This window comes from Macrobrachium nipponense, chromosome 43 (assembly GCF_015104395.2).
Source record: "Macrobrachium nipponense isolate FS-2020 chromosome 43, ASM1510439v2, whole genome shotgun sequence".
NCBI lineage: Eukaryota > Metazoa > Arthropoda > Malacostraca > Decapoda > Palaemonidae > Macrobrachium > Macrobrachium nipponense.
The window spans coordinates 7,064,078-7,085,847 of NC_061104.1; the positions used below are offsets into that span (position 1 = coordinate 7,064,078).

General features: G+C 38.4%; 1 protein-coding gene across 1 annotated transcript in view; it reads right to left on the bottom strand.

The window, feature by feature from the left end:
• Positions 1-21,770, bottom strand: part of LOC135214027 (uncharacterized) — a 322,809-nt gene continuing 301,039 nt past the window's right edge. Inside the window, 1 exon segment of the mRNA XM_064248143.1 lies at positions 1-1,875. The gene's annotated coding sequence lies outside the window, so the exon portion shown is untranslated.

Sequence of the window (21,770 nt, forward strand, 5' to 3'; positions counted from 1 at the left end):
CTTGGAGCAATAGAATTTATTGCACAATACAATTTTTAGGTTCCAAAAATAGTAATGGCAATAATACAGTAAACTTTTTCTGTAAAAAATACACATGTTTAAGAGCAATTAAAATATACAATATTATGTATAACCAACAGCATACAGTTTCTCATATTTCTTACAATATTATTGAAGGCATAGAAAATCATTCACTTTAACAAAATCTGACAGTCTCAACACTACATCAATGAAGAATAATGAAGATTTTTCAAGAAATTACAGTTTATTGATATTATTGCTTAAGATATGTTTGAAAGTCAACTTATCATGTAAAGAATAACAAAGATGCCATTTTTAAAGCTAAAGTTTGACATTTCAAGTTAAATTACCCAAAAAATCATATTGTGATGAATGTAGTCATAATAGTTAACATAATACTTCCAAGGCAAAATATATAAAAATTTTACTAGAAATGTAGTTCCAATAAAAATATCTATCAACTAATACTAGTAAACTGTAGTATTTACACAAAATTTATATATTGCAGCTGGCTATCAGTACAAAGGATTGAGGTGAATCACAGTAAAAATTAATGTATCTATAAACATTTTTTTTTTCACGAAAATGATATGAGCGTTCACAAAGTAATGATCAGACAGAGAGATATGTGCAGAAAATAATCTATAAACAATAATTCACTGTAATCAACAATAATAAAAATGTTAAGAAAATATACATAACAATATTACAGTATAATCCCAATGGACTGACAGACCAGCACCAGCTACTGTGGCACCGAGACTGGACTCTAAGGTCTTCGAGAAACATATTTCACTGATAGCACAGGCCCTACATGTTGATGATAAATTGGATATGATATTTTTTCTCAATACCATATTGGAAGCTCAAGTACTGTACATGAACACTTTTTTTTTTTCTCCCATAAAATACATTCCTTTATGCTGACAAAGAAAATGGCTTCATCTAAAAAGGAAAAGGCATAAATTTTTATTGATGAAGATCAATATTCAATCTATAAAACTAGATTATGATTATATATGTGAAAATGAAATTAGTGTTAAATTATAACAAAAGGCTACAAGGACAAAAAAAGATATCACATTTCACTCATGAAGCCATCTACAATCAGTCTTATCACACTTGGCACATTTCAGCTTTATGCTCCTTAAGGCAATAATGTATACACTGTGTTTCAAAACTTAAACACGTATATTGATCCAAATTGCTTTTCTAATTTCGTTGAACTGAACAGAATATGCAAAACCAAAAGTGCTTCACTTGCATTATTTTTGTCTCTTTGAGCACTTTCAAAACCAAAAGGCAGAATTTAGTACTTTATTCATCTTCATTATCTTGTAGTATTCACCTTACTACTTAAAATGTAATGTGTGCATTAAATAAAAGTTTATTTTAATCACAAACAGCAGCTCTGACATTGATTAGTCTGATAGTGTTGTTCGAACAGAATTTTCACTACATAAAAAAAAGTATGTCTTTCCAAGTCCATACTGCAGTAACAAATAGGCTTGCTTTCAAAAAGACAAATCCTTTCGTTCTAAACACTGAGATCTTGGTGACACATTTACTTATGCATCACCACTACACAGATACAAATAAAAATCTCAAACATTATCTGCTGTATGTTAAGTCCACTTGAGATAACTCCGATGCTATTAAAAATAAAGTTCAGACTAGGTGGTTGTCAGGAAACTCAATACTAACAGTTTCAATACGCTCCAGACAAAATAACATTCAACCAGGTTCCCTAGACGAGGTAGTTTTCCCGTTGCTGCACTAATGGGAGAGGCTGCATTGGTGAGAGGTCATCATCGGAAGAACTGGGTTGCTTTGTCAGCATGGTTAGAGCTCGTACTGTTAACGACATAAGGACATATGTATTAGTGTGGACAGTATATTCTATATGGTATACAAAATTCTATATCCATAAAACAGTTCACATGTTATATCAACAAATATTTCAAAACCAACAGAAAACCAAAAGGTAGATTTCTTAAAGCTCATTATGAGCTATTTATTGGATAAGATTCCTTGAATAAAAGGTATGCTACATACATACAAACCACTGCCTTATCTTTACACTTCAGGTTCAAAGTTCCTTTCCACATTCGATAAAGGAAATTAAAATGATAAATTTTAAATAAATTTGTATTTTTCATAACTAATAAATCTTGGGTCTGGATGTAAGGATAATTCTCTAGTGCCAGCTAGAGTCTGGTTAAAAAGACACAAGGAATTGGTGGCAACAGGGTCTACTGAGCAATGGACAAGATTTGCTAATAAAAGAGGCAGTATAAGAAGAAATCAACAGTGCCATCTTTGGAAGGCTTCTCATCTCCTTTGATGGCCGGCATTCTTATTCCTTCTTGTTCAGCTTTCATGGATGGGTGTGACTTTGTCTGCAGTTCGTGACTAGACCAGCCCTGTGGTGCACAGAGCATAGGACCAGCAGAAGGAAGGGTAGAGGGCCTATTAGTGCTTATCATCTTTGTTGTGTTTATCTGCAATTACCTCAATCCTGATCTCTCTTCTCATGCAAGCAGCCATTGAGGCAGTTAAGTCTTGAAAGGCTTCTTCAACTTGCTCTTCCTCTTCGCAAAGGGTAAGGGACCAAGGTCACTAGCGTGACTGGCTCTCCCCCATGTAGGGTCTGCACTGTTGTGCTAGCCTGCTTAGATTCCAGTTAGTACAGTAAATGTTAAGTACTGTGCTTACAGAATATGAATTGCATACACTTAGAAAGCATGACTGTTTAAGTGGATTTTCATGTTCAGTCAATGTGAAGAAATGACAAGGTTTGAACTTGCATCCGAGATTTGCAACTGTGATATTACAACAAAAAATTTTAACCCTTGGCACAGCCTATTTCTGCCAACCTCGTGGAGAGGTACCACCAGTCGGTAGGGTCCCTATCTCTTCAAAGATGGAAACTGTTCAGTATCTTGCAAGTGAGAGGTATTTCTCGCAGAGCAGCGACTCAGATGTCTGGCTACCTCAGGAGATCTTCAGCCATGTACCAGGACAATGGGGTGTCTACTGTGATTGATGTTATCAACGGGGTTTCTTTTCACTTGGAACTTCTGTGCAGCGGATAGTGAACTTTCTGATCTTTCTCAGAACAGAACAGGGATGCCTTGGGATTAGTTCTATGTCTGAAAGACTTGGACATCACTTCACCCTGGGAGACCGCACATGTTGTTGGACATCACTTCACCCTGGGAGACTGCTTATGTTGTTGGACATCACTTCATCCTGGGAGACCTCTTATGTTGTTCAGGAGCTTTGAGCAGTCTTGTCCACCTATGGAACTCAAACCTCCAAGTGGGACCTTACTCAGGTTCTGATTAGTCTCGCTCGAGTCCTATTCGAACTTCTACGTCGATCATCAGACGAAACCGACTTAGAAAAGTTTTCCTTCTGGCTTTGGCTTCCTCAAAAAGAGTTGGAGAGCTCCATGGCCTAGATTATGACATAAAACACAAGGGTTTGGGGTCCATAGCTTTTGAATTTGTCCCAGAATTCGTGGCCCATGGCCAAGACTCAAAATCCCTTGGTTCACGATGACAGATTTGCCTCTTTCCATTTCTTCCTGGAGTGAATTTGTTGACAATCCTCAAGAGTTATTGCTTTGTCCGGTCAAAGCAGTGTTGTTATCTAAAAAGGACTTGCTACATATTACCTGTGTATGTTCTATCCAGACAAAAGGCTTGGGTGACAACCATTGTGTTTTGAGTGGTTGCATATGCACTTCATTTGGAAGTGAAGAAATATCTTGAAGCTATTTAACTAAGTCTTTGCTATAGTAGATTCACATCAGCCGTGCATCTGATGTCTAGGCCAGTCCCTTACGAAGCTCCTGATTGGCTGTTGGCTTATCAACAGCCAATCAGGAGCGTCGTAAGGGACTGGCCTAGACATCAGATGTACGGCTGATGTGAATCTACTATAGTGATGATATGGAGTAAATATTCCTGCTTTCTAAAGCAACATCACAGCTACAGCCACTTGATCAAGGCTTCCAAAAGTAAAGTGACCTACAGAAGATTTGTAACGTCCTTGGTGCCAGCCATCAGTGAATACGTACCGCTATTGCAGATTTATTTATTCCAGTCAAATTAGGAAAATAAATGAAAAATTTTAATAAGCTGAAAATTTGTATATGACTTTTCTAGACACTCACAAATTACATATCAAAAGTCCCTATTAATCCACCCTGAGCTTCGTCCACCATCTTGGAAAGTGGCTGCCAAACTGAAGTTTTTCATCATTTCTTTGAAAACGGTTTGTCTGACGAAAATTACTATGAAGTACATAATTAAAGAACATTAAATCCTCTACAAAAATGACACACTGCATTTTTCTCTAAGTGATTTCTCTATAAGTGATAGTTTTACGTTGGTCCCCGCGAATAGTTAGAATTTGCGAACAGTATCTAGAACCCCTATAAAACTCGGAAAACGGCCTATTTTGCTAGTTAAAACTCAAACCCGCATTAAATTTCTATACCTGTTTTTTTTTAATAGTTTTAATACAAAAAGGGCATTTTATGATGAAATTGATAAAAAAAAGTTATTTGAGAATATTTCTCAGAAAAATACTGCGAATAGGCAAATTTCTCACGAATAATGGGTAGATATGGTCCAGAAAGAAATCTGCAAATCAGGAGAACGCGAATACGGGGCCTTACTGTATCAATATATATAAAATTTTTGTGAATGCAGTTTAAAATATTGGTACTTTTTTTCTCTCTCTCTCCACACCACCCATGAGGTAAGAGTGGTGCTTAGGCACTTTTTTTTTTTATGTGGTATACCCTTGAGGCCTAATCCACAAATATTTATTCTCACTTCTCTATCACACGCTTAATTCTTAAGACTAAAAATTTGATCTTGCCAATTTTCTTGGACGCTCCATTTTAGTAAAGTAGATGGTAAAACAATTAATTCCTCTGTTTGTGAATCACTTGGATTTGCAATGCTAATTTTCTGTTGTTTCTCATGATGTGTTTCTTCTGATTCATGGTCAATTATGTGCTGGTGACCCTCAATATGTTCTCAAGGATGCTCAGTGTTGCTGCCATTTGTATCGATTGTAGGAATTTCTGATTCATCCATATTTCTTCTTCATCTGATGGGATAGTAGAGTTTGAGCAGGAAACCACTCGACAAGACACACATACAATAGAACATTTTAGTCTCCCTTTCACACAGCTGCACATCTGAACACAATTCTTTGTGCATGTGCACAATATCAAAAGAAATAAGTTATCAGGTGCAGGTGGTAAGTTGCGGTGACAGGAACCAAGCCATTAATTTCTCTTTTCCATCCCCACTGGTTGGGGGGTAATGGATTGCTTTGCCAAACTTGAACCTGGTGATATACACAAAGAAAATGTTGCTTTGAAGCTGCTGCTGTTGGGGGAAGTCTTTCAAGTCTTACTCGCTAATTACAGCGAACAGTTGCTCTCCTAAAGCACTTGAAGTGAAATGAATTCAGATTTAATTCTTCTTCAGTACCTTCATCTAGGGCATGAGTAGCTTTTCTCCTGTATCAGTTACTGATTTCTGTGTTGATGACCTGCAATTAAATACAGCTGCATGTTTTCTTAATTCTTCTCTCCTCTGTAAAAGACTGAGGAGTTTATGCTTTGCTTGTCCGAAGATTGTCGAAACTGTGTCACAGTCACTTGCAGCATGAAAGAAAAGGATATAATCTTTTAGTGAACCAAGGGAAGCTTGTAGATCAGAGGAAGTGTAATGTCTTGCAGGCACTATTCTGTGACCAGGTTTCAGGAAAATTATATTCTGTTTTCTGGTGTCAGTGCAGTCATAAGTATAAGAAGGGCAACATCTCCAACAACAGCAATGGTGTTTGTAGAACTTAAGACACTCGTGTATAGCTGTCTGTATAATCAATAAATCTACATTACATCGTCAGTTGCTTGTTTCACTGAGATACCATTTTCATATAGTTTTCATGACAATCTGGCTAATAAACCTTGCATTTGATAAAAAAAAAAATTTTTGACATACAAAAACTTTAGTGTGATGGTCAAAGAGGATTTATTGTTGCTGTTGTTGAAGATGTTGACCTTCTAATTTACGACTGCACTGACACCAGAAAACAGAAATATAATTTTCCTGAAACCTGGTCACAGGAAAGTGCCTGTAAGACATTACACTTTCTCTGATCTACAAGCTTCCCTTGGTTCACTAGAAGATTACATCCTTTTCCTTCATGCTGCAAGTGCTGTGACAATTTCATCTATGGACAAAGAAAGCATAAACTGCTCAGACTTACAGAAGAGAGAAGAATTAAGAAAATATACAGCAGGTCATCAACACAGAAATTAGTGACTGATACAGGGGAAAAGCTACTCATTGCCTTATATGGAGGTATTGAAGAAGAATAAGATCTGAATTCCATTCGATTGAAGCGTTTTAGGAGAGCAACAGTACACGCTGGAAACAGCAAGTAAGACTTGAAAGACTTCCCCCCAACAGCAGCAGCTTCAAAACAACATTTTCTTCATGTATATAACAAGGTTCAACTTTGGCATAGCAATCCATTACTCACCAAGCAGTGGGCCCCATAGAGGGGGTAATGCCATCAGTGGACCTCATGCGGTGCACTGTAGGCATTACTCAAGGTTCTTTGCAGCGTGCCTTTGGCCCCTAGCTGCAACAACTTTTGTTCCATTTACTGTACCTCCTTTCATATTCTCTTTCAGCAACTTACTTTCTACCCTCTCCTAACAATTGATTGATAGTGCAACTTCAAGGATTTCCTCCTGTTAAACCTTTCAAACCTTTTACTGTCAGTTTCCATTTCAGCACTGAATGATCTCATAGGTCCCAGTGCCAGGCTTTTGGCCTAAATTCTATATTCAACTCAACCAAGCAGTGGGGATGGAAAAGAGAAGCCAATGGCTTGGTTCCTGTCACCACACCACGACTTTGATATTGTGCACATGCACAAAGAATTGTGTTCAGATATGCAGCTATGTGAAAGGGGGCCTAAAATGTTCTATTGTAGTATGTGTGTCTTGTCAAGGGATTTCCTGCTCAAACTCTACTATCCCATCTGATGAAGAAGAAATAATAGAAGAATCAGAAGTTCCCACAATCGATACAAATGTCAGTGATACTGAGCATCCTTGAGAACATATTGAGGGTAACCAGCACATAATCAACCATGAATCAGAAGAAATACACTATGAGTAATTATGAGAAACAACAGGAAATAGCAATGGAAATCCCAGTGATTCACATACAGTAGAATTAAGTACAGGCAGTCCCCCGGGTTACGACGGTCTCGGCTTACGACGTTCCGTGGTTACGACACTTGAATTATATTCATCAGACATTATATCCAGGGTTACGACGCCTACAACGCTCATCTGGCAGATGAAATATGACACCAAAAATGCAAAATAATCAATATTTGAAGTTTTTTTTTGATGAAAAATGCCATAAGAATGCAATTTACATAGTTTTCAATGCACCCAAAGCATTAAAAATAAGGTTTTCTTAGGATTTTTGACGATGTTACGGCTTACGACGATTTTCAGCTTCCGACGCGTCTCAAGAATGGAACCCCCGTCGTAACCCGAGGACTGCCTGTAGTTTACCATCTACTTCTACTGCAATGGAGCATCCAAAGAAATTGGCAAGGAGATCAAATTTTTAGTCTAAGAACTATGCATGTGACAGAGAAGTGGGAAGAAATATTTATGGATTAGGCCTCAAGGATATACCACATGAAAAAAAAGTGCCTTTAGACGCTATAAAAAAAAAACTATGCACTCTATCTCATGGGTGGTGTGGAAAAAGAGTACCAATATTTTATACTGCACTTCCAAAAATTTGATATATCTATAGAAATATCACTTATAGAAAAAAAATGCATGGTAATTTTTTTAGAGAGAATTTAATGTTCTTTAATATGTACTTCATGGTAATTTTCGTCAGACTAATCGTTTTCAAGGAAATAGTGAATAACTGAAATTTGGCAGCCATTTACCAAGATGGGGATGAAGCTCAGGGTGGATTACAGGGGGAATTTTGATATGTTATATCTAAGTGTCGGAAGAAGTCATTTACCAATTTTCAGCTTATAAATTTTTTCATGTAACTAAAACATGCCTAATATGACTGGACTAGTATCCTTATTTCAGAGACTGTAGATACCAGCCTTGTAAAGTTATTGTGGAGTAAGGTAGTCAAGGACTTCATGGATTTCCTCACAGTTAATGCACAAGTCGAGATGATTTTAAATGTTACAAGGAATAATGGTAGGAAAGGATTCTCTTGACGTCATCAACGACAACCAAATCCCATATAACAGCATACACAAACACTTACTAAGAAACAACTTGGGGAGGGTTTCCATCCTGTACAGATGCAGATGTAAATCAGAGGATCCTTGAGTGCAATTTTTTGAAAGAATAAGCCTCCGAAGGATAACCTACATGCTTATAACCACAGCAATATTTGTATTATGAAGCAAAGAAACATATATATCTTCCTATTTTTAATTCAATCATTTGCAGTTGTGAAATGTCAACTTTCAGTGCCTGAGGATGCTTAGTGCTCAGACATCACAGCTCCTGACATTGGCATTATTAAGTCTTCTCCAAACTATCAAAATTTGATTAACCTTTGTCCTTCTGTCAGGTGGTTCAAATTAGCCTGATATCTCAACAATTACTTGGAGTTATACATCTCGTTTTCTCACCAAACCAGCAATGGAAAAACCTTAACAGTTTGTGTTATGACGATTGCATAAGTACTGAATATGTACAAACTTCTTAGTAATTACAGCTGTCGTTAAAAGACGGTAAAAAAAAGTTATTTACACTGCAATAACACTGTTACTTATTACTGCATAGAAATCATTTATAGTGCTGTTACATAATGTAACAGCACTATTGTTTATGCATATGAATGCGAATACCACCCATTGTACTTTTCTATAGACGTTTGAGAAATGAAATGCGGAGGGTTAAGGCTGACTGTAGTTTGAATATGAAATGTTTTAATTGTACATGAATGTCTTTGTTGTGATTTTCTCATGTCAACCTGTACTTGGGGAGAAACATAATATTCACACACATTATACAGGCAAAATTATCCTAGCACATTTGTCTATGGTCTGAAAAAAGGTTCAGTGAAGATCCATGTAAAAGCTATAGGGTAACAACAGTAACAGCAAAGCATAACTAAAAAAAAAAAAAAAAATAGTAATTTCCTGACAAACCCTACCTGAAAAGATTAGCAAAATCAAGCAGTAGTAGTGCTTGAAACTATACGTTCAAACACTTTTTCTTCATGGACTCCTACCTTGACACTAAACTATGAGAAATATAAAAGTGCTTGACATCACCCTTCTATCTGCTATGGAAGCACAAGCCCATTTTGATGCTACTATGCAACTAAAAGACTAAGGAAACTGATGACCCCTATTAAGAAGCACAGCAGATTACTGTGAGAGACAGGGAGAAATACAGTACGTATACTATTGTACAATATCAAATTACAGTAGCATTCAAAGCAGCGGAGAATGTGAATGCAATGTTGAAGAGCTTACTTTTATTTTATTTCAGCTTTTTTTTTCTTTTCTTATATCTAAGGTCACTGCCACTCATATATTTTTTTTCAGTAAGTATGCATTCCAAAAATTAGGGTCAAAACAATTGTATTCTCCATTATTTAGCATGTTGATTTTAAATGATACAGTGGTTTTCATTTACTATTTAAAGTTGTCTATTTCATGTAATCAAATGACTAAGTGTAATATAAAAAAAAATCATAGCAGGATGCTTCCTTTTGCCTCCTTTCTTTAATGCCTTACTGACTAATAGCTGGCACAAATAAAAAATATTGCTCATACCTCTACTACATCTTTTTTGCACATTTTTGCAACTGTAATTTTCCATGGTACAAAAAATATTGTGTATATCTCTGCAACTTTATTTTGTAACCACAGCTACAGCATGGCCTTTTTTTGTTAGCTAACTTCAACTCATTGTTTTGACTTATTTATTCATTTTTTTAATGTACCATTATAAATTACAAGTGTCCAATTTCAAAATGATCCTAACAAGAAAATATTTTTTTTATTAAAATTTTTTTTACAAATTCATTGCTTAGGTACAAATTCATTGCTTATGGTGCCTATTTCAAGAGAAAAATTTCCCTGACAAAAACTTCAATAAGAGGTAACTTATATTAGGTACAGGTAAAATCTGCATATGCGTGGCAAATCCTAGGCTTGATTTTTCCTTTGCTCAAGTTCTACGATTAATCGATGAGTATGAAAAAATTAGGTTTTTAAAAAATACATCTGTTTTAGTACAAACCCATTTTTTTTTTCTTATAAAGTTTGGTTCCAAAAAGTAAATATATGTTTTACAAATCATGTGTTTTAGAGCAAACCATTACTTTTTGTGCCCTATCACTAATCAGGAAGAAGACTATACAGCTGTTAAGCCCCCATAGGATTTGTTTTGAGCCTGAGATTATTTAAATATCCTGCCCCTCTTACTCAACAGATCAGGAACTGTGACTGTGATGCATAACCTTGACAACTGAAAGTGGTTCCAATTGCACACACTCCAATAAGTTGTCCATCAACCACTTAGGCCCTGAAAATGATTGTTATAAGGTCAGCCCATATTGAAAAGGCACTCTTGAGAATGATCAATGCAGATAATAGGACTGACTGCCTTGGAACTTGCCATAAACCTAACACTAAACAAAAGCTTTATCCACCTCATTAACATGCACCTTTTGGATAACTCAACTGACCCAATGCAAAGCCACATCTAGCGACTTGACCTCTAAACATGTGCTGCTGACAGAAATGTCAGGATATTCAAAAACCTTCTATATACTATTGCAAAATGGATATTAAATTCCAGGTTGCACCATGTATGTTAAAAGGCATTCAAATTCTAGGCTGCCATTTACAAGAATGTAGCAATCAAGGTCCTTTAAATATACTCGGAGAGGTCGGCTCATCAGTGAGCTACGCGCATGTGGGCGGAGCTTTTGTGACGTCAATTTTCGGAGACGGTAGCCAAGGTTTGACCTGACTAGAAGTAGTCTTACTTGATCTCTGTCACGTTTATTAACTTCCAGCAGCCATGCCTTCGGTTTGTGCTGTATTTGGATGCCATAATAATAGCAAAAAGACCATTTATATGGGTATTCGATATTCTAGTTTCCCAAAGGAAGAAAAAACGAAGAAGAAATTTATGCTTGCAAACGCGCAGACGATGTTAACTGGAAGCGTGCTCTAATTTGTTGAGTCCATTTTAAAGCAGAGGACTATGCAGATAACATGAAGTACAGACTCCTGGGAATTGAAAAACCCAAAAATCAACGTGCACTGAAGGAAGAGGCTGTGCCATCCCTTTTTTTTACCTAATGGTAAGTTACAAGTTGAGCAATATGCCAAAAACCTGCATGATACATTTCTTCCCTTCGACTCCATTTTCCCTAACATATTTTACCGTCTGTGACACCTAGATATCAAAAAGTAAATTACATTAGACTATCAAATTAAAGTTCTCTGCCGTTCTCTTTAAGTATCCAAAAAATATATAATAAAAAATATTCAGTTTTTTATTTTTAAGTATAGGAATTGTTGTGATTTCATAAAATCTGAAATGCAACACTGTCTTTTCAGGTAGCAGTGTATCTGAAAAGGAAGAGGATAGATGTGCACGAGCCATAAAGCAAGGACTCAATAATTTGCGGGTTTGGAAAGAATTCGGGATTGATCCCCTTAACCCTGAGAAAGTCTTTTTTTTAAAAACCCATGTGCTGACAGGAATGTCTTCATATTTGCTGACGCTCCTCATTTGATAAAGTTAATTAGAAATCATTTTCTGGACCACGGTTTTCTTATGGAAAATGGAAATAGTGTATCTGATGCCTGTTTCCGTGAAAAGCTAATGAAAACCGTATCAGAGTATGCCTTAGCATATAAGATTAATGAAACACATATCAATGTAAGTGGCTTACAAAGACAGCATGTAACGTATGCTGTACAGCTACTTTCAAAGTCATGTGCTAAGGCATTGTATTTTTTAGGAGAAAGGGGCTTACTAGAGAGCAACAATTGGAAGGAAACTGCCGATTTTATAGCTACAGTGAATGAATAGTTCGTTGTCATGAATTCCTCTATGATGTTCGGTGACATAAAAGCCCACTGTGCATTTGGGATAAATTTGGATAGCCAGAAAAGTGCTCTACAAAAAATGGTTGATGCTATTCTGGGAATGAGGGTAAAAGACCCAAAATTTAATTGCCTTTACAAATTCCAAAAAAGTGTGATATTTTCTTGCCACTCAATGATTGGGCTACATAACATGCTAAAACAGTCATAACATTTCTTTTATTATGACACGGTGATTAAATCAAGACTGTCTTGAAAGTTTTTTTGGATGCATTAGGCAGATGAGGGGTTCTCATGATCATCCCAATGCAGTTAATTTTAAATACAGATTGAAAAACATTTTGCTAGGTAGGGATATTGAACTTGTTAGTGATAAAGCAAACTGCGACAAAGGAAATGAAAACCTTGACCCGTTATCCCATGAAATGGTATCATCTGGACGTGATGGAAACGGACCTGATAAATCTTTCCATGACAAGGAACTGGCCTTAGAAATGTGTATGACAAACATCATTTTTAGAGACCTGGAATTTGATGTGGATCTTAAGAATGACGAAATGTTCTCCGAGGAAACAGAATTTGCTAAATGTCAGAAATCAGGAGGCACCATGGGATCTGTTATCGAGGAAGAGTCCTTAAGATATATTGGTGGATATGCAGTGAAAAAGTTTTCCTTTAAATATCCAAATATAGGGTACATTGTTAACAGCAAGACGTCAGAGACATGGGTCCTTTATATAAGTGAAGGAAAACTATGCACCATCAGCCGACTTTTTTTCTAAACTAAAAATTTGTTGAGAAATTTTTACAGCAATTCATTGCTATGGTCTTAGACCAGGAACGGAATGCATAAAAACAATGGCTGCTGAAATGAAATCGGCTGTTGGTGGTGTTCCTGACGAGGTTGTGGAATTTTTTGCTTAAATATCAGTGTTTTTTTAGAATGCAGCACCTCAACAACATTATCGACATGAGTAAAAAGAAACAGAGGACTTGCAGGAGTTCAGTAAGAAAAACCATGAAAACAACAAAAGTTTTTCCTCTTGGGGTCCACACCTGGCTCGGTGAGAAACAAACTCATGCATATCTCAATTCCATCATCACCATTAAACTGTCATCTTTGTTCTGTTCATCTGTTGGGATTAAAATGAGAGTTCATTGTACCAAAACAACTTTCTCTATGTTAATCCTTAACTCGTTGTGAAGGATTTAGTACCAAGGACAACTTTCTCTACGTTAATCCATACCTTGAAAGGTACCTCTATACCCTATGACTTTTTGTTTAGAAGCATCAGATTATTAAGAAACTTTGATGTATGGTCTGCCATAAGGAAAATCTGTACTTTAAGTAAAACAAAATAGAAATATTTATACCTTAAGAAGTATTTTTTTGGAAAGTTATCAGTGCATCGTGTTACTACGTATACCTGTCAGAGTCAGTGCTGTCAGAGGAGACTGTTCGTAGCGTGACGTCATGCGCAGAGGGAACGTATTTTCGCTCGCTGATGAGCCGACCTCTCCGAGTATATTTAAAGGACCTTGGTAGCAATAAATAACAGGTTGTTACGAGACTGGTAACAAACAGTTTTATCATAAGGTGTACAATAACAGTTAGTACTCAACATCTTGAAAAATTACCTGGTGTATTGACCATTCTGAAGAGAGAAGTTGGTATGAAGCTGATGGTCTGCAGGACCATAGTTATGCCTACGTTTGGTTTAGCATGGCTCTTGATTCCTTAACAATGCTGAGACATCCTACGCCACTATTGAGCTCAAGATGCTGGTTGTTGTCTGGGCGATGTCAAAACGTAGGCTGTATCTTGCTGGCCTACAGAATTTTACTCTGAAGATGATCACCTCGCCCTCATACCTATCCTGAATCTTTACTTGTTGGATGCCATCAAGAATCCTTGCCTCTAGCGTCTGAAGGAGAAAATTTTGCCCTACTCATTCACAGCTGTGTGGCATGCTGGCAAGTCTCTGAACATTCCATATATCTTGTCTCAAGCCTCAGTTAGCCACTCCACACCAGATGACAAAATTGCAGGTGCCTCTTCTGCCACCTATTTCCAAACTGTCATGGCCATGTACACTCACCCCTTCAGGATAGTTGACAGCTCAAGATGCCGACAGAACCCTTCAGGATCTACGAGACACAGTGAGAGCAGACCCTCTCTACACTTGCCTACTCAACTGTCACCTCAGGAATCCCTTCCAGTAGATATGATCTTCATAACTCCTTATTCCCAGTATCTTACTCCCATACTGGAAGATATGGGGCAACGGGGCAACCTCTACACTGATGAAGACCTCGTCCTGTATGGACCAAGAGTTATAGTTCCTGCAACACTCTGCTGCCAGAAAAGCCTTCCTCGTTGTAGTCAACCGACTCTCAAGATGGCCTGTCGTTGTCCCATCCAAAGGTAATACTACTGCATCTAATACAATCAGGATCTTCTGCTGCTACTTCCAGGAAGTTGGTGTCCCTCTCCACCTGAGGACCGATGGAGGACCACAGTTCACCAGCAATGAGTTCCAGTATTTCATGGAGCAATGGGGAGTTCGACATGTGGTGATATCCCCATATTTTCCACAATCGAAATGTCATGCCAAGGCCATCGTATAGTCGACCAAGCACCTTATCCGGACAACGGTACCCTCCAGCAACATTGACAGTGAGAAGATTGATCGAGGTCTTTTAGAGATCTGGAATACTCCTAATTTCGCTGGCTTCACTGGCTGCTCCCCTGCCTAGATCCTGTATGGCCAACCTATTAGGTCGTGCATCCCTGCACACCCTGAGTCCTTTTAAAAAATGAGTGGCAGGTCAAGACTGAGGACTGATCACTGTGCTGCTGCTCATGCTGAGCAGGTTAAGACCTTGTACGATCAGCATGCCTTCCCCCTACCCAGGTTGCTATTTATTGGACAGCATGTTTGGATCCAAGACCCAAAATCTTACCGCTGGGACAAGGTCAGGTTAGTCATGGGTTTCGTCAGGTCAAGGGACTACAGGTAGTCCCTGGGTAACATCGTTCCAGACTTATGGTGTTTGCCTCATGGTGCTGTTAACCACAAGTTTTCAGCACCATGAGTGGATTTATGGTACTGTTACCTGCTTTATGGCACTGTAACAGGGCTATTATTGCCATTATAATTATGATGATTTGGGTTAAGGCGATTTTTGGCCTATGGCCCCCTGCTGGGAACAGAACCCCTGCCACAACCTGGGGACTGCGCATATGGTGGTGAAACAGTCGTTTCCTTCACCCAGTGCCACCCCCTACTGTTGACCTCTCCCCTCTTTTCCCCTGTGGACCATTGTTTGGACCACAAAAAGCAGTCCTTAGCTGATATTCCCTAATGTCCCCACGTCGATCATAAAGACTTGCAGAAAAAGTCTGTTTAAAAGTTTACTATGAGCGTGAGGGGGAGGGAGGTGTCGGTCCATGAAAGACATATTCAGTAGTATAATGTATCAACCTTTATATGAATGTAAAACATTCTTTTATACTTTATGTCCATACATATACATGTGGCAGTAATGTTTTGCCAGCACGGGAATGCTTTGGCATTCATTGTACAGTAATACCACGAACTTATGTAAGGTCTTTGCATAAGTTTGGCAGTCTCTTAAAAATGCTAATAAATGCGTACTTGTAGAGTTTGAACACTAAATGGACTCTAATCATGCTCCCTATGTATTAAGCTAACTTTTAAATGAAATTAAACTTACTGTAATTTCATCTAAAAGTTAGCTTAATACATTACCCTTAAAAAAAGAAATAAATGATAGGTATAATTATATGAGTGCGTGAAGATTACATATGTAAAACAACTTATTTCTCAATTCTTTCCCCTTCCGACCGACTGATAGATTTTTAAAATGTCTTCTCAACCACTTTTAAGAAATACTTTATTCTGTCTCTTTCTCTTTGCTCTGACATTCTTTTCATGAACAAACCGTTCTTTTTATATGGACCAATACACAACTCTTAGTTATTTGTCTTTGTTTGAGAACAGCGGATTTTCAGTTCTAGACGGTAAAGGTAAAAATATATAACTTAAAAATTATCTACTAGAGTTTTGTCTTCATGTAAGTATTAAGCTAACTTTTAAATTAAGTTACTTTAGTAATTTCATTTAAAAGTTCGTGTAATACATTATCTTTGAAAAAAGAAATAAATGGTTGGTAAAAATTTAGTTGTGTGTGAAGATTACATAAGTAACTTTAAATTATGTAAAAATCATTGACTGCTAATCGGCAACACTCCCCTGTTGTAACATTACTTGACATATTTGACAGCTCTGGACTTTGAGCTTCTGGTGGAGTTAAAAAGAAAGATGAGGGGAAAGAATTTTTTTTACGCATCATTTTGTAATTACAGTTGTTATTATTACTATTACTATTATTATTTTTATTACTACTATTATTATTATTTCAAGCATGCTCTATTGAAGGAGATTGTTGCTTCAGCTGCATTAATCTTATTAAGTTCTTTTCTATTCTTATCTCAAATTTTTCAATATTACTTATAGATTGGAGAGATGGTAGTCCATATTACAACGATTTTGATAACCCAATGAGGATGACAACCCCAGAGATGAAGGCAACCCAGATGTCAATAATCCTGAAGATGATGATGATAGTCGCGAAGAAACCCCAGTTCCTGGAGATGATCTGCCATACCCTGAGGACATCACTACCTGCCTTGCCCAGCTACAGGACAATGATATGAAACGGCGAATGCGGGACATCACATGTAAGCTGATTTCCTTCAATGGCGGCAAACTCTGCATGCTGCAGCAATCTCAGGGCCACATCAACCTTACCAACTACGAACCAACCCCAGATCAAGATACTGTATTAAGACTTGGACTAAACTGTCATTTCATCTCCAAACCCAAGCCCCATGAGAAGAGGTTTAGAGATCAAGCAACTGCTGGACTCCATTCAGCAGTACGAAAGCCGCAACATTAGTAGAACGACTGACTCCCTTCTACCCCTTCTTGTTGAAGCTCTCACTGAATGGGGATCCTACAGTAGTGGTATCTTCTCCCACGAATCGAAAGAGTCAGCGAAGGAGTCAAGGGCGGGTGGACAAGTCAGCGGCCTTCGTTTGATCAACACGGCAGAGTACCACTAAAAACTGGATGCCATCCTGTCTGATGACACCAAGTTGACGTTTGACGAAGAATCCCACTGAAGACATTGAGAGAGAACCAACAGTATCATCAGCACTGTAAATGCCACAACAAACGCCGTATATCTCCCGCCTATCATGGGAGACTACAATATGGGATATCTATATGGCAATGTAAAAAATCCCAAAAATGGAAATCTTCTCCAGCCTATTATAAGCCAAATGCCAACCCGTATTTACGCCCTAGCCAAGTGTCTGAACCATATTTTGACTCCCTACTTCCCGAGTAGCCATAACCTACGTTCATCAGCGGAGTTCCTTGAAGAAATTTGTGACTCCTCAGGAACTGGTATTATTGCCTCGCTGGACGTGGAATCATTGTTAACAAATGTCCCTGTTGACGAAACTATAGATATGATTTTAGATGGTGTCTATAGGGACCAATCAACCCCACCACTCAACATCCTGAAGTTTCCTTGTGGGCCATCCTCAAGATTTGCATGAAGAAAAGAAAGCCCCCTTCTCCACCCACAGAAGACAGATGTTCTGCCAGAAGGATGGTGTAGCAATAGGATCCCCTTGGATGTTCAATTTGCCAACTTTTTCATGGGAACAGTGGCGGAAAGAGTCTTGAGTAAATGCGATGTCCCCGCAAGTATGCAAGATACATAGACGACATCTTTGTTCATGCCAACGATGAGGAAGAGGTAGAAGCTGTCCGGCACATGTTCCAGAGGTCCAGCATACTGAACTACACCGCCAAGTTCAGTACCAATGACCAGCTCCCCTTCCTCGAAGTCTTTATGAGTAAAACCAAAGATGGCCTTCATACTTTGGTCTACACGAAGAAAACCAACATAGGAATGTGCCTCAACGGTGACAGTGAGTGCCCCAACAGATTCAAGAGTACAACTGTCAGGGCTTCCGTAAGGAGGGCCCTTACCCACTGCTCTACCTGGCAGGACACCCACCAAGAACTCAACCATGTCTCACAGATGTTCGTCAACAATGGGTATTCCAACAAACTCGTCAACAGAGAAGTTTGTTTGTTTTTATGGTCTTTTTATGTTGCAAAGAAGTGCGAGCAGCCCTGGACAGATGGTACAATGGAAATGAGAGCCCACAGCCTCATCCCCAGGACAGCATCAAGATCTTCTACAAGGCTACAATGCATTCACAGTACCGTGAGGATGAGAAGGCCATGAAGAAGATCATAATGGGAAAACTTTCCCCTATGGATGAAAACAGATCCATCAATTTTGTCATTTATTATAAGAACCACTAAACAAGGGACCTGATAATGAGAAATAACCCAACCCAGCCAGTGCAAGACCCTTTGAAACAGACTGTGGTATACCAATTCATATGCCCTGCATGCGGATGCCCTGGCGCCTATATTGGTATGACCACAACACGTATGTCTAAGAGGATTTCCTGCCATGCACAGGAAGGGGCCATTAGGAACCATATTTTGGTGGTACATAATGAAGCCATCTCCCGCGACGGAATTATCCAAAACACAAGGATAATCAGGAGAGCCCCGGATCAGATGTCTCCACCTGTTGGAGTCCCTCCTCTCTGAACACCACCCAAGAGGTGCTTTTCCTCCTCGCAAACCTACGAAGAAATATACCAAACTATGACAATACCAGAACGAGAGGAGACACCAACCAAGTCATACCTGATCGCATCAGCCGCCCGGCAGTAGATGAAAATTCCAGCTGCTGTGATGTCATGCAGCGTCCAACAGCCAATGAAAATTCAGCTTCGGCTTGCAGCGACATCACAGTCCAACTTCAACAGTCTGCTAGGTTATGACAGCGAGAGCTTTGACTCTAGAAAGTACGTAGCTTGAAGATTCCTTCCAGCTGCCTACAGGAGAGGCGCTTCACACCCCCCGACCAATGACAATTCAGCTCATGGATACCCCCTGCTGACCCCGACTATAAATTAGGGTAGCACTGAAACCATCAGTCTACTCAAAGCCACAGCCTTGAGAATATCTGGTTGAATCCAGAATAAATGTCGGCCTTTCATTTCATTTACATAAAGTATTTGCTTAGATTTGTATTAATCTATGGATAATGTACACCAGATTTGAATATACATAAATTTCGTCAAATTCATCGATTTGAGTTTTCCTGTATCCAATAGGTAATCTCCTTCAATAGAACATTATTATTATTATTTGAAAATATTAATGAACATATCATAAACATTCTCTCATCTCAGTAAGAGAGAGAAAGTTGTTTTAACATATAGTGAAATGGAAAATGTTTGTAATTCTTTAAAATATTATCACATAAATTTTGTAATTACATATACCATTCTCTCATCTCAGTAAGAGCGAGAGAGAGAGTTGTTTTTACTTAAAAGTGAAATGGGAAAGGTTAGTATTTCTTCAAAATATTATCACATACAAATTTTGTAATTACAGTTATATTATTATTTGAAAATGTTGCTTTTGCGTGTCCATGAAATATACTTGTGTATGATAATTAGTTAGGTGCCAATGAAAAGTTCGCGCTATTGTGAATTCGCACAACTTGAATCGTGTAAGATTGAGGTATTACTGTATTCACATATTACATCTCAGTGAACTGTGAATTTGTATACTGAGAACTGTGAATTTGCATACTTAACTTAGAAATTAAGAACCTACTTTTGTACATTTCAGTATTTCCTTTATCCCCAACCAAGAACCTACTTTTGTACATTACAATATTTCCTTTATCCCCAACCCTTAGTGATAAGGATACCATACCAAACACACACCTCTAGTGCTAGAAAGGCACAGGTTCTTGGCAGTAAGAGTGACTTAAGTACAGGCAGGCCCTGGTTACCGGCAGGGTTCCATTCCTGGGGACTTGACAGTAACCAAAAAGCGCTGATAACCAAAATTCAAGTCTAAAGGAGCTGCAATCCACCTTATGGTGCCCCAGACTGATAACGACACCTTACACAGTCTCATGGCCAGATATTTTACCCTCATATTTAATAACTTTAATAAAAAAAAGTATTGTTAGTAACGTTATAATCGTTGCTTAAATGTGTACAGCCATAAATCACTGAATTAAAACTGTTGTTTTGCTATGAACCACTGAACCGAATCTAATAACACTACTGTTATGCTTGCATTTCAGCCATTGTCCAAAAGTAAAAAATTACCATAGTTATGTTAAAAATACCAAATTTGTAACTAATTTGTATTTTTCATAACTAACAAACCTGAGGTCTTAACATTAGGATTTACTAGCGCCAAGCTGGAAACCGGTAGAATTAAAATTACACTTGTGAGATCCAGGGACTAATGGCATCTATACCAGGTCACGGGGCATGTATACCCAGAATGCCCACGGCTACCTGTGACCCATCAGTTATATTTCTAACCCAGTTTAGACTGCTAGAGGGGTGGTTCGAGGTGGGCCTTTAACTGTTAAGACCTCAGGTTTGTTAGTTATGAAAAATACAAATTAGTTACAAATTTGGTATTTGTTCATACACGAAACAAACCTTCGGTCTTAACATTAGGATAGACTTACTATTGGAGGGAGGTAAGTCTCTACAACTGACTGGGAGTTTGCCACCTTATCCATTTCCGAATATATAGGGAAATTCTAAGAGAATGGACAATGAACCTAGGACCAAAGATATAAGCGGATCTATTGGTTTCCTCCCACTGGGTGTAGATACCATTCTACTGTTTACTCTTGTCCCTTGCGACTGGATCCACCTTCACCCCTCCTTTCCTTATTATCCAGAGGGGTGTGTTGCTACTGAAAAGTATATCATCAGCTAAGATAGCTTCACAGTATGGCTGACCATCTCACCTGCATCTAGTCCGTTCCAGCACATGACGGTACTCTCCTTCATATTGCCCGTAGTTAAAGGAGTAGGAAGAAAGTAGTAAAGAAAAAAGACCAGTCATCCCATTCATTCTACTTTCATACCTTCATCTTAGACTAGACGCAAACTGACCGCCAGGGGCACTGGATGAACTATATCACTTGTTGGGCCGCCACCACTGGACCCAAGGAAAAGGTGTCCAAGGATCTATGGGCAACATCTTTCAAATAAAATGAGGTGAAAGTTGTTTGGCGCTTCCACACGCCAGCTTTCAGAATTTTATCCACAGACATGTTCTTCTTAAATGCCAGGGAAGCACTCACACCCTGATGTCATGAGCTCTAGCTCCCACCTGGCTATCTGACCCTCTGTCTTCTGCAGTATAAGCATTTCTGATCGTCTCCCTTAGCCAAAATGATATTGTATTCTTGGACACTTCCTTCTTGTTCCGTCCTGTACTTACGAACAACCTCTGGCACCCCGGCCTGAGGTGCCTTTTTCTCTTTAAGTATCTCCTTAGCCCTGACGGGGCACAGGAGCATTTCAGCTTTGTCGTTATCTACAAAGTCTGCCA